The 16,702-nt window shown below is 45.2% G+C and overlaps 2 pseudogenes; one reads left to right on the top strand and one right to left on the bottom strand.

Moving 5' to 3' along the window:
• The window catches only part of LOC118362159 (low-density lipoprotein receptor-related protein 4-like), a 32,561-nt pseudogene extending 28,106 nt beyond the window's left edge, over window positions 1-4,455 (top strand).
• A 6,344-nt stretch (window positions 4,456-10,799) lies between these two features.
• Window positions 10,800-16,702, bottom strand: part of LOC118402845 (C-Jun-amino-terminal kinase-interacting protein 1-like) — a 59,757-nt pseudogene continuing 53,854 nt past the window's right edge.

Here is a 16,702-nt window from a genome sequence, read left to right as displayed (position 1 = left end):
TTTCTATCCTCAGACACAAAATGTCAAAGTTTGCTGACCCCGGGATCAGCAACCTGACCTACAGTAACCCCTCATACAGGACGTCAACGCAAGAGGTCAAGATCGAGACCTCTCAAAAGCCTCCCATTTACAACCAGCTGCGATATAAGAAAGAGGTAACTATTTAGTGTTTCAAGAAAATGACGAGAGTGTTCGAATCTAGCTAAGCATTTTTTTTCACGTGCAGCATTTGCAGTTGTCATCAAGGCAAAGGGTGGTTATTTGAAGAATCTCAAATATAAAATATATTTTGATTTGTTTAACACTTTTTTGGCAGCTATATGATTCCATATGTGTTATTTCATAATTTTGATGTATTCACTATTATTCTACAATATAGAAAATAGTTTTAAAAAATAAAGAAAAACCATTGAATGAGTAGGTGTTCTAAAACGTTATGACCTGTAGTGTATGTTATTCTCATATAATAACATGTAAAATTTGCACTGGTACAACATTTTTACTGAATCTGGGCCTTCGATGAAATGAAGTAACTAATATTTAATAGAGGAAATGTTTAATAGAGGAATGGATACATTTGATGTGAATCCATTGGGTTTCTGTTTGCCTATTATGACTGAAGGGTTTCAAATGTTCAAATAGTATGGCTGGAAGTAACCATTGAGACAAATACCAGTTTTCAATGTTTGCCTCTCTCTCTTATGCTGTAGATAGATTACTTTACAGTAGTTATATTATAACCAAGAGAGGCACAAGTTGTGATTGACCCGTCCACTCATCTCTCATTCTCTTCCCCCTCTCCTTCACTGCAGCTCTCTCATCCTTACAACAGCCTTTCTCCTTTTTTTAATTTATTTTTTTTTACCTTTATTTAACCAGGTAGGCTAGTTGAGAACAAGTTCTCATTTGCAACTGCGACCTGGCCAAGATAAAGCATAGCAGTGTGAACAGACAACACAGAGTTACACATGGAGTAAACAATTAACAAGTCAATAACACAGTAGAAAAAATAGAGAGTCTATATACATTGTGTGCAAAAGGCATGAGGAGGTAGGCGAATAATTACAATTTTGCAGATTATCACTGGAGTGATAAATGATCAGACGGTCATGTACAGGTAGAGATATTGGTGTGCAAAAGAGCAGAAAAGTAAATAAATAAAAACAGTATGGGGATGAGGTAGGTAAAAATGGGTGGGCTATTTACCGATAGACTATGTACAGCTGCAGCGATCGGTTAGCTGCTCAGATAGCAGATGTTTGAAGTTGGTGAGGGAGATAAGTCTCCAACTTCACCGATTTTTGCAATTCGTTCCAGTCACAGGCAGCAGAGTACTGGAACGAGGTGGCCAACTTAGGTGTTGGCTTTAGGGATGATCAGTGAGATACACCTGCTGGAGCCCGTGCTACGGGTGGGTGTTGCCATCATGACCAGTGAACTGAGATAAGGGGTCTGGCGACGAATATGTAGCGAGGGCCAGCCGACTAGACCATACAGGTCACAGTGGTGGGTGGTATAAGGTGCTTCAGTGACAAAACAGATGGCACTGTGATAAACTGCATCCAGTTTGCTGAGTAGAGTGTTGGAAGCTATTTTGTAGATGACATCGCCGAAGTCGAGGATCGGTAGGATAGTCAGTTTTACTAGGGTAAGTTTGGTGGCGTGAGTGAAGGAGGCTTTGTTGCAGAATAGAAAGCCGACTCTAGATTTGATTTTCGATTGGAGATGTTTGATATGAGTCTGGAAGGAGAGTTTACAGTCTAGCCAGACACCTAGGTACTTATAGATGTCCACATATTCAAGGTCGGAACCATCCAGGGTGGTGATGCTAGCCAGGCGTGCTGGTGCAGGCAGCGAACGGTTGAAAAGCATGCATTTGGTTTTACTGGCGTTTAAGAGCAGTTGGAGGCCACGGAAGGAGTGTTGTATGGCATTGAAGCTCGTTTGGAGGTTAGATAGCACAGTGTCCAAGGACGGGCTGGAAGAATATAGAATGGTGTTGTCTGCGTAGAGGTGGATCAGGGAATCGCCCGCAGCAAGAGCAACATCATTGATATATACAGAGAAAAGAGTCGGCCCGAGAATTGAACCCTGTGGCACCCCCATAGACACTGCCAGAGGACCGGACAGCATGCCCTCCGATTTGACACACTGAACTCTGTCTGCAAAGTAATTGGTGAACCAGGCACGGCAGTCATCAGAAAAACCGAGGCTACCGAGTCTGCCGATAAGAATATGGTGATTGACAGAGTCGAAAGCCTTGGCCAGGTCGATGAAGACGGCTGCACAGTAGATTGTCAAGCCCAGCTGATTTATATGGCTCCAGGTTTTGCAGCTCTTTCAGAGCATCTGCTATCTGGATTTGGGTGAAGAAGAAGCTGGGGAGGCGTGGGCGAGTAGCTGCGGGGGAGGGGGGCGGAGCTGTTGGCCGAAGTTGTAGTTGCCATGAGGAAGGCATGTCCAGCCGTTGAGAAATGCTTGTTGAAGTTTGATTATCACGGATTTATCGGTGGTGACCATGTTACCTAGCCTCAGTGCAGTGGGCAGCTGGGAGGAGGTGCTCTTGTTCTCCATGGACATTACAGTGTCCCAGAACTTTTTGGAGTTAGAACTACAGGATGCAAATTTCTGCTTGAGGTTTAGTGAATGATTTATCCCAAATGCAATGCTTTTAGTTTTTGAAATATTTAGTACTAACTTATTCCTTGCTACCCATTCTAAAACTAACTGCAGCTCTTTGTTAAGTGTTGCTGTCATTTCAATCGCAGTGGTAGCTGAAGTGTAGTGTTGCGTCTTCCGCATACATAGACACATTGAGTAAAACCAAAGTGGCAGGTTGTTAGTAAAGATTGAAAAAAGTAAGGGGCCTAGGCAGCTGCCCTTGGGTAATTCCTGATTCTACCGGAATTATGTTGGAGAGGCTTCCATTAAAGTTAGACAGGTAACTCTTTATCCACAATATAGCATACAGCCATAATTCACAAGTTTTTCCAGCAACAGCCTTGTATTATTTCTTACATTGTTAGCCCAGAAAATCTTTAGTGTTATTCCATACATCTGGGAAGATTTTTTTGGGATATCAGAGCGACATAAACTTACAGGGAAATTGTTGCTTTCCAGAGAGACATCGGGGGTTGTAACATACTCTGTTTCATGGAAACATGGCTCTCTCAGTATATGCTGTCGGTACAGCCACCTGGATTCTCATTGCGTCGCGCCAACAGGAATTAACATCTTTTCTGGAAGAAAAAGGGTGGGGTGTATGTTTCATGACTAATGACTCAAGGTGTAATTGTAACAACATACAGGAACTCAAGTCCTTCTGTTCACCTGACAATCAATAATTCTCTTCGGTTATTGTCACAGCCGTGTATATCCCCCCTCAAGCCGATACCACGACGGCCCTCAAGGAACTTCAATGGACTTAATGCAAACTGGAAACCATATATCTTGAGGCTGCATTTTTTGTAGCTGAGGATTTTAACTAAGAAAATTTGAGAACAAAGCTACCTAAACTCTATCAGCATATAGACTGTAGCACTCGCGCTGGAAAAAACACTTTACCACAGTTACTCTAACTTCCGCGATGCATACAATGCTCTCCCCCCACACTCTTTTGATAAATCTGACCACGACTCCATTTTGCTCCTCCCTTCCTATGGACAGAAACTCAAACAGGAAGTACCTGTGCTAAGGAATATTCAACGCTGGTCTGACCAACCAGAATCCATGCTTCAAGATTGTTTTGACCACGCGGACTGGAATAAGTTCCAGGTAGCCTCAGAAAATTATATTGACGTATATGCTGCTTCGGTGAGTGAATTGATAAGGAAGTGTATAGGAGATGTTGTACCCACTGTGACTATTAAAACCTAGCCTAACCAGAAACTGTGGATAGATGGTGGAATTCGCGCAAAACTGAAAGCGCGAACCACCACATTTCACCATGGAAAGTTGACTGGGAATATGGCAAGGCAATCAAACAAGGCAATCAAACAAGTTCTATCAGTATAGAGACAAAGTGGAGTCACAATTCAACGGCACAGACACAAGATGCATGTGGCAGGGTCTACAGACAATCACGGACTACAAAGGAAAACCAGCCACACCGATGTCTTGCTTCCAGACAAACCAAACACCTTCTTTGCCTGCTTTGAGGATAATACAGTGCCACCGATGAGGCCTGCTACCAAGGACTGTGGGCTCTCCTTCTCCGTGGCCGATGTGAGTAAAACATTTAAACGTGTTAACCCTCGCAAGGCTGCCGGCCCAAACGGCATCCGTAGCCGCGTCCTCAGAGCAGGCGCAGACCAGCTACCTTGTGTGTTTATAGACATATTCAATCAATCCCAATCCCAGTCTGCCATCCCCACATGCTTCAAGATGGCCACCAATGTACCTGTGTCCAAGAATGCAAGGGTAACTGAACGAAATGGCTATCGCCCCACCCCGTAGCACTAACTTCTGTCATCATGAATTGCTTGGAGAGACTAGTCAAGGATCATATCACCTCCACCTGTCACCCTATGCCCACTTAAAAAAAATTACCACCCCAATAGGTCCACAGACGATGCAATCACCATCACACAGCACACTGCCCTATCCCATCTGGACAAGAGGAATAACTATGTAAGAATGCTGTTCATTGACTTTAGCTCAGCATTCAACACCATAGTACCCTCCAAGCTCACCATTAAGCTTGAGGCCCTTGGTCTCAACCCTGCCCTGTGCAATTGAGGCCTGGACTTCATGACAGGCCGCCCCCAGGTGGTGAAGGTATATGACGGCTTGGGGCGGCAGGGTAGCCTAGTGGTTAGAGTTTTGGACTAGTAACCGGAAGGTTGCAAGTTCAAACCCCTGAGCTGACAAGGTACAAATCTGTCGTTCTGCCCTTGAACAGGCAGTTAACCCACTGTTTCTCGGCCGTCATTTAAAATAAGAATTTGTTCTTAACTTACTTGCCTAGTTAAATAAAAGGTAAAAAAAAAAAAAAAAAGTAGGAAACAACATCTCACACCTTCTATCTCAAGGCCATCAGACTGTTAAACAGCCATCACTATCACAGAGAGGCTGCTGCCTTGAAATCATTGATTCGCCCCTGTAAACAATAGTTTATTTCGTCATGGTGGGTTTCAGTGCATTCATCTGGATGCTTGCAACACAATCAAACAATGTTGTTTTTTTTGCGGGGAGAATTGACCGAAGTGAGCTGATTTGAAGACAACGATAAATGACTACCTGACGCACCAATAATTTTAGCGAAGCTTCATTGATTGACTATATTTCTGCTCAATGACCACTGATCTTCTTGAAATCTAGCTGGGTAGATAGCCAATGAGCTGAGGTAAACGCCAGTATGTAATAGTTTGGGATTGGACCACAATTCCTTGGTTGTAATCGCACGCGCAAGGAACTCCATTTTCGCCTTGACGATCAGAGGGGTTGCTGTAAGGCTTTTTATGCGCAGCTGTATTTCGGAAAGTTGTAGTTTCAACGATTTCATTGAAGATATCCTGGCGAATACTTCATGTAAAGCGAAGTCAAACTCTAAAGTAAAAGTGAAAGTGAGACAGATTTCTGGTTTGAGGAATCTTGGAGTGTTATGATTCAAACAAACTGAGGAGCTGTTTCTGCAAAGGACAGGACGTACTTCTGGACAGGTAAGTGCTAATGCCGTTTTAGGAATTATAAAAATATATATATATTATCTAAAAAATATATAATTATTATTATTTTTTTTTTGCAATGAAATGTGTAGTTTGTTTTTGTGTGTTTTTTTTATATATATATATATATATATACACACACACACACACACACACATGGCCGGAGTTGAATGGAACACCTTAGTGACTGTTCCCTCTGCTCTATACAATCAATACATATCTGTTTATTTTATGTGATGATAAAAGGCTCATACAATACAAATATTTTCTTTCAATGATAGCGACTCCGACTGGGAGGCCCCGGTGCCAAGCTGCTCGCTCTACCTGTGCCCCCAGTGGTGTTCATATGCCACAGTTCATTACTGCAGGCATGACTGTGCCTCAGAGCCAAAAGGGAGGTGTCGTTGTGTTCTGTGTCACATGAAATGCACCACTTGTTCAGTTTGCCTCTGCTTTACATCAGAAAGAAACTGCTATGGGACATGGCACAGGCAGCAAAAATTATGACGAGGACTTCCAAGGGGTGTGTACTGTTTTTTTTAAATATATTTATTTTCTAATATTTTTAAACATTTTTTTTTGTGTGTGTGTGTTAGAATTGCTTTTTGATATGTTGTATATAGTTATTTGCACTGCTGTATATCGTTATAGGTCATTTCACCAATTCGGCCACTTGGGTACATTTGGGCAACTTGTGTGGGACACCTGGGTGACGTCATGCTAAATGTCATGTAGCTCACCCTTTCCTGAAGTTATCAGTCTCAAACTTTGCACACCTACATTTGCCCTCTTGTGTTATCGATCAAAATTATCTCCAGCATCCTGTCTCACTGTGTGGCAATTCTAGTACATGTGAAAGATGATACTACAACAATAAAAAACAGAAAATGTATGCCCTTTCTTTCTCTTTTCTTCCACCAGATCTACTGTGTTATATTCTCCTACATTCAATTAACATTTCCACAAACTTCAGAATGTTTCCATCCAAATGATACCAAGAATATGCATATCCTTGCCTCTGGGGCAGAGCTACAGGCAGTTAAATGTGGTTATGTCTTCAGGCGGAAATTGAGAACAAAAGGTTGCAGCCATAACAGTGAAATGCTTGTGCTTCTAGTTCCGACAACGCAGTAATAACCAACAAGTAATCTAGCTAACAATTCCAAAACTACTACCTTATAGACACAAGTGTAAGGGGATAAAGAATATGTACATAAAGATATATGAATGAGTGATGGTACAGAGCGGCATAGGCAAGATACAGTAGATGGTATTGAGTGCAGTATATACATATGAGATGAGTATGTAAACAAAGTGGCATAGTTAAAGTGGCTAGTGATACATGTATTACATAAGGATGCAGTAGATGATATAGAGTACAGTATATACGTATACATATGAGATGAATAATGTAGGGTATGTAAACATTATATTAGGTAGCATTGTTTAGAATGACTAGTGATATATATATATATTTTACATAATTTCCCATCAATTCCCATTATTAAAGTGGCTGGAGTTGAGTCAGTGTGTTGGCAGCAGCCACTCAATGTTAGTGGTGGCTGTTTAACAGTCTGATGGCCTTGAGATAGAAGCTGTTTTTCAGTCTCTCTGTCCCAGCTTTGATGCACCTGTACTGACCTCACCTTCTGGATGATAGCGGGGTGAACAGGCAGTGGCTCGGTGGTTGCTGTCCTTGATGATCTTTATGGCCTTCCTGTGACATCGGGTGGTGTAGGTGTCCTGGAGGGCAGGTAGTTTGCCCCCAGTGATGCGTTGTGCAGACCTCTCTACCCTCTGGAGAGCCTTACGGTTGTGGGAGCAGTTGACGTACCAGGCGGTGATACAGCCCGCCAGCACGCTCTCGATTGTGCATCTGTAGAAGTTTGTGAGTGCTTTTGGTGACAAGCCAAATTTCTTCAGCCTCCTGAGGTTGAACAGGCGCTGCTGCGCCTTCTTCACGATGCTGTCTGTGTGGTTGGACCAATTCAGTTTGTCTGTGATGTGTACGCCGAGGAACTTAAAACTTTACTACCCTCTCCACTACTGTTCCATCGATGTGGATAGGGGGGTGTTCCCTCTGCTGTTTCCTGAAGTCCACAATCATCTCCTTAGTTTTGTTGACGTTGAGTGTGAGGTTATTTTCCTGACACCACACTCCGAGGGCCCTCACCTCCTCCCTGTAGGCCGTCTCGTCGTTGTTGGTAATCAAGCCTACCACTGTTGTGTCATCCGCTAACTTGATGATTGAGTTGGCGGCGTGCGTGGCCACGCAGTCGTGGGTGAACAGGGAGTACAGGAGAGGGCTCAGAACACACCCTTGTGGGGCCCCAGTGTTAAGGATCAGCGGGGTGGAGATGTTGTTGCCTACCCTCACCACCTTGGGGCGGCCCGTCAGGAAGTCCAGTACCCAGGGTCTCGAGCTTGATGACGAGCTTGGAGGGCACTATGGTGCTAAATGCCGAGCTGTAGTCGATGAACAGCATTCTCACATAGGTTTTCCTCTTGTCCAGATGGGTTAGGGCAGTGTGCAGTGTGGTTGAGATTGCATCGTCTGTGGACCTATTTGGGCGGTAAGCAAATTGGAGTGGGTCTAGGGTGTCAGGTAGGGTGGGGGTTATATGGTCCTTGACTAGTCTCTCAAAGCACACATGATGACGGAAGTGAGTGCTACGGGGCGGTAGTCGTTTAGCTCAGTTACCTTAGCTTTCTTGGGAACAGGAACAATGGTGGCCCTCTTGAAGCATGTGGGAACAACAGACTGGGATAGGGATTGATTGAATATGTCCGTAAACACAACAGCCAGCTGGTCTGCGCATGCTCTGAGGGTGCGCCTGGGGATGCCGTCTGGGCCTGCAGCCTTGCGAGGGTTGACACGTTTAAATGTTTTCCTCACCTCGGCTGCAGTGAAGGAGAGTCCGCATGTTTTAGTTGCGGGCAGTGTCAGTGGCACTGTATTGTCCTCAAAGCGGGCAAAAAAGTTATTTAGTCTGCCTGGGAGCAAGACATCCTTGTCCTTGACGGTGCTGGTTTTCTTTTTGTAATCCGTGATTGACTGTAGACCCTGCCACATACCTCTTGTGTCTGAGCCGTTGAATTGAGATTCTACTTTGTCTCTATACTGACGCTTAGCTTGTTTGATTGCCTTGCGGAGGGAATAGTTACACTGTTTGTATTCGGTCATGTTTCCAGTCACCTTGCCCTGATAAAAAGCAGTGGTTCGCGCTTTCAGTTTCACGCGAATGCTGCCATCAATCCACGGTTTCTGGTTTGGGAATGTTTTAATCGTTGCTATGGGAACGACAGCTTCAACGCACGTTCTAATGAACTCGCACACCGAATCAGTGTATTCGTCAATGTTGTCGTCTGATGCATTACGGAACATATCCCAGTCCACGTGATGGAAGCAGTCTTGGAGTGTGGAATCGGATTGGTCGGACCAGCGTTGAACAAACCTCAGCGCGAGAGCTTCTTGTTTTAGTTTCTGTCTGTAGGCAGGGATCAAGAAAATGGAGTCGTGGTCAGCTTTTCCGAAAGGAGGGCAGGGCAGGGCAGGGCAGGGCCTTATATGCGTCGCGGAAGTTGGAATAGCAATGATCCAAGGTTTTTCCAGCCCTGGTTGCGCAATTGATATGCTGATAAAATTTAGGGAGTCTTGTTTTCAGATTAGCCTTGTTAAAATCCCCAGCTACAATGAATGCAGCTTCCGGATATATGGATTCCAGTTTGCAAAGAGTCAAATAAAGTTTGTTCAGAGCCATCGATGTGTCTGCTTGGGGGGGGAATATATACGGCTGTGATTATAATCGAAGAGAATTCCCTTCGTATATAATACAGTCTACATTTGATTGTGAGGAATTCTAAATCAGGTGAACAGAAGGACTTGAGTTCCTGTATGTTGTTTTGGCCACACCACGTCACGTTAACCATAAAGCATACGCCCCCGCCCCTCTTCTTACCAGAAAGATGTTTGTTTCTGTCGGCGCGATGCGTGGAGAAACCAGCTGGCTGCACCGTCTCCGATAGCGTCTCTCCAGTGAGCCATGTTTCCGTGAAGCAAAGAACGTTAGTCTCTGATGTCCCTTAATTAGTGACTGTTGTAAAATCGATATTCTTTGAGTTAATTTTCCCATGGTGCCCCAGGTTAATGAGTTAATAATTGCCTGATTAACTTTATCACGCAATTATAAACTGTTAATCATTCAACGAGCAGCAGTTGTCACATTAACTAATACAACGTCACGACAGCAGTATGGGGATGGATCCACCTAGCCTTCCAGTGAACTTAGGGTATAATTGTGGTTCCATCAGAATCTACAAGCAACAAATGGGTAAGAGCGATTGGCTGATTTCAGACCAGGCCATTGTTTCCAGAAACAAAGAACTGGCCATTTTGAAGTGAGGTCCTGTCTTATTATGTTGAACCTTGATCTAGTCTTACTTTACTCTTGTCTTACTATCTCAACACACACATGATATCTCCTCCGCAAAAACAGCCTGTGTTCAACCTCTCCTATCAACACACCATGTGGTATATCTAAATGATATAGTAATAACTACAATGATCCTTCAAAGAGGCATTACTTGTAACACCAGTCTCCCACTGCCTTGTACTTCCTAGTCAGAGCACCTCTGTAATAGCCTTAGGCTTTCCTTTAAAACTACATCTCCCATCATCCATTTCATACACATCATCCTATTTCCTACAAACCTTTCATGTCCTTTTTGTGAGGGTCAGAGGTAATTCCCTTTTATGTTACCAGGGTAACAGCTTGAGTAAGCGTCTTTATCTTATACCCAGTTATCTGAATAGCAACCCCATCTGAACTCTCAATATGAACTCTCATTTCATGTTGAAACTGAGCATGAGAAGAACTATGAGGCAGTCCACAGTGACCCTTCCTGCAAATTAGAAGGCTAAAACATCCTTAAAAGCAAACCAAAGCGGTTGACTGGAAACTCTGTGGTCCACCTCTTTGTTCCTGATCATGGAATTACAATACTGTAATTCAATTAAGGAGTGTAACCTTAATGATTTATCAAGAATCAGTCTTCCCACAAATAAAATAATAACTAGGGTCATGTTCAGCACAAACAAAAGGAAACATTTTCGAACAGAAAACAACGTGAGCGCTTTTATTGGTAGGAATCTCCTTTTTTTTAAATGTTCTCTTGATTCCTTAATGTGAATATATTTGAGGGTTCTGACAATGTACCAGAGATAATACCAAAGGCTTTGCAGCATAATAAAGACACATTCCTGGTCAACAGTGTGACCCTAATGCTTACTTGTTTTTGTTTTAGTGAAAGCAACCACATGGAAAATAAGTAACAGAGTTAGCCACTGATAATTTGGCAGATCATTTGTCATCCCCTTAATTGTAAAGGTTGGGGTAGGGTAATCTGATCCTATATCATTAGTTACCTTCGCCCACAGGACTCTCCAGTGAGGCCTTATCACCCTCTCCAAACACACTGCACCATTAGCTCATGCAGAATCAGTTTCCCTCACGCAATGTATCACACCAAAATTAGAGATTCCAAAGAATTAGGGATTAGAATACTCAAATACTAGTAATTTATTAGGATCTTTATGGCAGGTTCATTAATTTATTGGTTTATTTTCGCTGACCTTCATTTGCTGTTACCTTAGTGACTGCTGTTTTTTCTGGGGTTCGCCCAGTGTTGTACCTGGGAGTCAAGCTCCAAGTTCACAAAGCCCAGTGTTCTACCTGGGACTCAAGCTCCAAGTCCACAAAGCTCAGTGTTCTACCTGGGATTCAAGCTCCAAGTCCACAAAGCTCAGTGTTCTACCTGGGATTCAAGCTCCAAGTCCACAAAGCTCAGTGTTCTACCTGGGATTCAAGCTCCAAGTCCACAAAGCGCAGTGTTCTACCTGGGATTCAAGCTCCAAGTCCACAAAGCTCAGTGTTCTACCTGGGATTCAAGCTCCAAGTCCACAAAGCTCAGTGTTCTACCTGGGATTCAAGCTCCAAGTCCACAAATCCCAGTGTTCTACCTGGGATTCAAGCTCCAAGTCCACAAAGCCCAGTGTTCTACTTGGGATTCAAGCTCTAAGTCCACAAAGATTAGTCTCAGACTACTCCAGTCCAGGTCACTATGATTTGAGCATTGTGCTTTGAGTGGACAGTCTGAGGACACCATAGGCACATTAACTTCCTCATTAGTGACTCCATTTTGCATATTTTGCAACCCTCTCTTCAACGTCTCCACTATGTTTGGATCAATTACTTGTTCAATCTTCATACTGTTTGACATATTTGGATAAACAGCAGACACCAATACCTCTCCTTCTTTCTCTCTCTCCATATTTTTGTCAGATATATTAGTTCATATTTGTTAGAAATGTTTTCTCCGTCATGCAACTTTATGTTATGATAATCTGTAATGTACAGGGTTGTGGGGGAAGTTGAGGCGGGTGCTATTCCAGGTAAATATCCTCTGTTGGACAGGAGTAATCCACAAATTCCTTATAGTACAACTGGAAGGCTTTCCTGTAGAAGAGACAAAGAGGAGAGAACAGATCGGGGGGTGGTAGATAAACAAAAAGGTTATTCAATCATTCAGTTCCTTACTTGACAGGTATGACAACTCTCTACAGAAACATACACTCAGTTATCAGTTTATTAGGTACACCCATCCTGCACCGGGTCGGAGCCCCCTTTGTGTATAAGGTGGCTGTTGTGAAATTGTTAGGTTAGATTACTCGTTGGTTATTACTGCATTGTCGGAACTAGAAGCACAAGCATTTCGCTACACTCGCATTGACATCTGCTAACCATGTGTATGTGACAAATAAAATTTGATTTGATTTGCCTGCAGAACAGCCTTAATTCTTTGTGGCATGGAAACGTTGCTCAATTGGTATCAAAAGACCAAACCACCGCTACCAGCCTGTACAGTTGACACCAGGCAGGATGGGGCCATGGGCTCATGCTACTTACGCCAAGTCCTGACACTGCCCACAGCATGATGCAACAGGAAGCGGGATTCATTGCACCAGGTGATGTTTTTCCACTCCTCAATTGTCCAGTGTTGGTGATCGCGTGCCCACTGGTGCCACTTCTTGTTTTTAGCTGATTGGAGTGGAACCCGATGTGGTGTGGTTGTCTGCTGCAATAGCCCATCCGTGACAAGAACTGACGATTGTTTGTACCGAGATGCCGTTCTGAACACCACTGTTGTTGTAACGAGTTTCCTCCTCTTCTTCCGAAGAGGAGAGGCGAAACGGATCAGAGGACCAATACGCGGCGTGGTAATTTTCCATGGTACTTTTTAATGCTATAAGGTACACATGAACAAAACTAACAAAACAAGAAATGTGAAACTCAAAACAGTCCTATCTGGTGAACACACAGAGACAGGAAACAATCACCCACAAACACACAGTGAAACCCAGGCCACCTAAGTATGATTCTCAATCAGAGACAACTAATGACACCTGCCTCTGATTGAGAACCATACTAGGCCGAAACATAGAAATTCCCAAAACCTAGACAAACAAACATAGACTGCCCACCCAACTCACGCCCTGACCATACTAACTAAACACAAAACACAGAAAATAAAGGTCAGAACGTGACAGTACCCCCAAAGGTGCGGACTCCGGCCGCAAAACCTTGACCTATAGGGGAGGGTCTGGGTGGGCATCTGTCCGCGGTGGCGGTTCTGGCGCGGGACGCGGACCCCACTTCACCATTGTCTTTGTCCGCCTCCGTGGCTTTCTCACCATGGCAACCCCTCTCAATGACCCCACTGGACAGAGGGGCAGCTCGGGACAGAGGGGCAGAAACTCTGGACAGAGGGACAGGGGCTCTGGACAGAGGGACAGGGGCTCTGGACAGAGGGACAGGGGCTCTGGCGCTTCTGGGCTGAGGGGCTCTGGCGCCTCTGGGCTGAGGGGCTCTGGCAGCGGCGCCAGACAGGCGGGACGCTCCGGCAGCGGCGCCGGACAGGCGGGAGGCTCCGGCAGCGGCGCCGGACAGGAGGGACGCTCCGGCAGCGGCGCCAGACAGGCGGGACGCTCCGGCAGCGGCGCCAGACAGGCGGGACGCTCCAGCAGCGGCGCCGGACAGGCGGGACGCTCCGGCAGCAGCGCCGGACAGGCGGGAGGCTCCGGCAGCAGCGCCGGACAGGCGGGAGGCTCCGGCAGCGGCGCCGGACAGGCGAGAGGCTCCGGCAGCGGCGCCGGACAGGCGGGAGGCTCCGGACAGGCGGGAGGCTCCGGCAGCGGCGCCGGACAGGCGGGAGGCTCCGGCAGCGGCGCCGGACAGGCGGGAGGCTCCGGACAGGCGGGAGGCTCCGGCAGCGGCGCCGGACAGGCGGGAGCACCTGCAGGGAGGAGACTGAGAGACAGCCTGGTGCGTGGGGCTGCCACAGGAACTACCAGGCTGGGGAGACTTTCAGGAGGCTTGGTGTTAGGAGGAGCCTGAAAGACCGGGCTGTGGGAGAGCACTGGAGCTCTGGTGCGCAACCTTGGCACCACTTCCCCAGGCTGGACAACTGCTCGAGCCCGGACCCTCAAGAGTGCAGGCACAGGTTGAACCGGGCTGTGGGTAAGCACGGGAGATCTAGTGCTTACTACACGCACCTCTCCCCTAGGCTCCACTCCCACAGTTGCCCGGTACGAGCGGAGCGCAGGCAGAGGACGCACTGCACCCTCCCAGCGCCCGGAGACACAGCACGCAGAGCCGGCGCAGGATAACCTGGACCAAGACTGCGTACCGGCGACCAGACCCGCTGAGCAGGCACCATACGCCCTGGCTCAATGCCCAAACTCGCATGGCACTCTCGGGGCTGCCCTATAGCGCACCGGGCTATGGACACGCACTGGCGACACCGTGCGCTCAACCGCATAACACGGTGCCTGACCAGTAATGCGCTGCTCATAATAAGCACGAGGAGTGAGCTCAGGTCTGCTACCTGGCTTAGTACCACACCTCGTGTGCCCCCCAAAAAAAAAAAATTTGGGGCTGCCTCTCGTACCTGTCGCACTGCCGTGCTGGCTCCTCATATTGCCGCCGCTCAGCTTTCGCTGCCTCCAGCTCTGCTTTGGGGCTGCGATTTTCCCCAGCCCGTGCCCAGGGTCCCTCTCCGTTCAGTATCTGCTCCCATGTCCAGGAGTCCTGTGATGGTGGCCTCTGTTGTTGATGCTGCTGCTGCTGTCGTCGCTGTCCTTTACCACGCCGCTTGGTCCGATTTTGGTGGGTGATTCTGTAACGAGTTTCCTCCTCTTCTTCCGAAGAGGAGAGGCGAAACGGATCAGAGGACCAATACGCGGCGTGGTAATTTTCCATGGTACTTTTTAATGCTATAAGGTACACATGAACAAAACTAACAAAACAAGAAATGTGAAACTCAAAACAGTCCTATCTGGTGAACACACAGAGACAGGAAACAATCACCCACAAACACACAGTGAAACCCAGGCCACCTAAGTATGATTCTCAATCAGAGACAACTAATGACACCTGCCTCTGATTGAGAACCATACTAGGCCGAAACATAGAAATTCCCAAAACCTAGACAAACAAACATAGACTGCCCACCCAACTCACGCCCTGACCATACTAACTAAACACAAAACACAGAAAATAAAGGTCAGAACGTGACAGTTGTACTGTGCTGTTATTTGCCTTTGGCCCACATGTTAGCTTGAACGATTATTGCCATTCTCCTTCGACCTCTATCATCAACGAGGAGTTTTCGCCCACAGCACTGCCGCTAACTGGATGTTTTTAGTTTGTCGCATTATTCTCGGTAAACTATGGACACTGTTGTATGTAAAAAGCCCAGGAGGGCTTTTTCTGAGATACCGGAACCGGCGAGCCTGACACCGACAATCATCCTATGCTCAAGGTAGCTTAGGTCACTCGTTTTGCCCATTCTAACATTCAATCGAACATTAACTGAATGACTCAATGCTTGTCTGACTGCTTTATGTAGCAAGCCATGTGACTAACTGTCTAGGAGCGAGCCATTTTCGTGAACGGCGTGGTGTACCTAATAAACTGGGTGTACTGGGCCAACTGCAACCAACAGGCAGAATTTAGAGCTGGATTTCTTAAAACGCTACTAACAGGATGTTAAAACATTTGCTTGCAACCAAAAGCCCACAAAAATTAGTTAGCAGATCAGTTGATGTCATGGTGTCACTGTTTCAAAAGAGTTTACATGCCATACAGCTGCGTCTAGGGTCTCTACTCTTGGCCCAATGAAGTATTTGGAACATTGAAAATAGCAAGGCTGGTAATTAATAACACATATTTATTGTTAGAATATAAACTGAATGAATTTTAAGAAACTCAAGGACAGTAAACTCAAGCAGTGTATAGTTCAGTACAGGAAAATAGAGTATAGTTCAGTACGGTAGAAAATAGTTCAGTACCTTAAAGTTCAGTAGAGTATAGTTCAGTAAAGTAGAGCACAGTACTGTACTGAAGTGAACTATTCTCTACTGTACTGAACTCTACTTTCCTGTACTGTACTATACTTTACTCAAGTTTACTGTAGAGTAGAGTACGATACTGTATAGTTCAGTACAGTAGAGCACAATGCAATATAGTTCACTACAGTAGAGTATAGTTCACTTGAGTACCGTACTCTACTCTACTCTACTGTACTATACTCTACTGAACTATACTGCCTGAACTATTTTGTACTGTACTGCACTGAACTATACTCTAGAAAAAACAGTATGGTATAGTACAGTAGAGTGCAGACTGTATTGAACTCCACTCTACTGAACTCTTCTCTACTTTTCTATACTGTACTGAACTATACTCAAGTTTATTGTACAGTAGAGTACAGGAATGTGCAAGACAGTACATTATAAATACCTATGTTTGGGCCACAGAATATAATTTGTAATTTGACACCTTGATTATACTATAATTAATACACATATAGATTATATTAACTCGATCATAATTGGCTTGATTAAGTTACTAATTTTAGATGTAGGCAGTTCAGGAATACTTTATTTTCTCCTTTTAATAAGAATACTGTATTAAAAC

Source organism: Oncorhynchus keta, chromosome 2 (genome assembly GCF_023373465.1).
Source record: "Oncorhynchus keta strain PuntledgeMale-10-30-2019 chromosome 2, Oket_V2, whole genome shotgun sequence".
NCBI classification, from domain to species: domain Eukaryota; kingdom Metazoa; phylum Chordata; class Actinopteri; order Salmoniformes; family Salmonidae; genus Oncorhynchus; species Oncorhynchus keta.
This window is presented reverse-complemented; position numbering and strand designations above follow the sequence as displayed.